Consider the following 1,108-nt stretch of genomic DNA (forward strand, 5'->3'; position numbering starts at 1 on the left):
TCACCTGATGTGCGCCTGTTACGTGAACAACTTGATTTTCAACTGCTGTATCTTTGTATTTAGCTCGTGTCCATCCAAATTCTTCTGGAAAAACCCAAAGGTACACTTGAGGTTTTTTGGAAAGCTCAGATCAAGGGCATAAATGAGCCCAAACAGCATGGTGAACGCCTGCATTGTTCAGGTCTCACAATTCCCACGTTCTCTGGCTCCCCATCCCCATCTCTTTGGATCACGTAAATATCCATAAAAGTACTTGAGATGTCCCTCTCTGCATCCTCAATGGCAGAGGCAAAGTCATATGCAATGATAAATATTTTCGGGGGAGCCACAACACACATTTGTGAATATTTCTAACAAATACTTGCTAGTTAGCATTCCAAACTGCATTCTATAAACTGCCATATACACTGACCTGAAGAGTACATAAAAGACAATTGTCATATGATAACAATACAGATCAGCTTGTGCCAACACAGAATAAGTAGTCACTAGGTGGTTGCTGGAGGGAAAATATCGGATCAAACAGCAAAGATAAAATATATTAGACGTGTATAGAAGTGCAGGAATACTTGAAAGCTTGAAATCGTGAAATCATGAAATCATGCTACATAAAATTAACAGTGCTATATTTGAATAAAGTTCAAATAGTTCAATCATACAATCGTTTAATCTTTGTGTTAGAATTCACCTAACGTTACTCGGAAAGCAAACAGACATCAATGTTGATAAAGATCGTATCAGTCGTCAATGAAATTTTAGTGTTGAATCAACATTCACTATTTGATCGGAACATCGGCTAACAAAAAAAAACATTGATTCAACGTTGAAATGACATTGATTGTTCAACTTAAAGTATGTGGTGATGGAGTGATCTGTTGTGGTTAGTAAACAGACGTCTATGGACTGAGTTCATGACACAAACAAACTTGAACGACGATTCACAAAATTTTACAAAAATTAGAGAAATGCAAAATGTCAAGCAAAATACATTTAGATGTCATTTTCTTACACCTGTAAATAATTACATTGAAATTGCCTTCAATAAACACACACACATGTTTATATATTCATACATACATGCGAATGCACACACAAACACACACACACT

General features: G+C 36.1%; 1 protein-coding gene across 1 annotated transcript in view; it reads right to left on the reverse strand.

Annotated features, from left to right (window-relative positions):
• LOC122331566 (gastrula zinc finger protein XlCGF8.2DB-like) overlaps window positions 1-1,108 on the reverse strand; it is a 10,402-nt gene that overhangs the window by 3,328 nt on the left and 5,966 nt on the right. The gene's annotated exons all lie outside the window — the stretch shown is intronic.

Source organism: Puntigrus tetrazona, unplaced genomic scaffold, assembly GCF_018831695.1.
Source record: "Puntigrus tetrazona isolate hp1 unplaced genomic scaffold, ASM1883169v1 S000000001, whole genome shotgun sequence".
Classification (NCBI taxonomy): domain Eukaryota; kingdom Metazoa; phylum Chordata; class Actinopteri; order Cypriniformes; family Cyprinidae; genus Puntigrus; species Puntigrus tetrazona.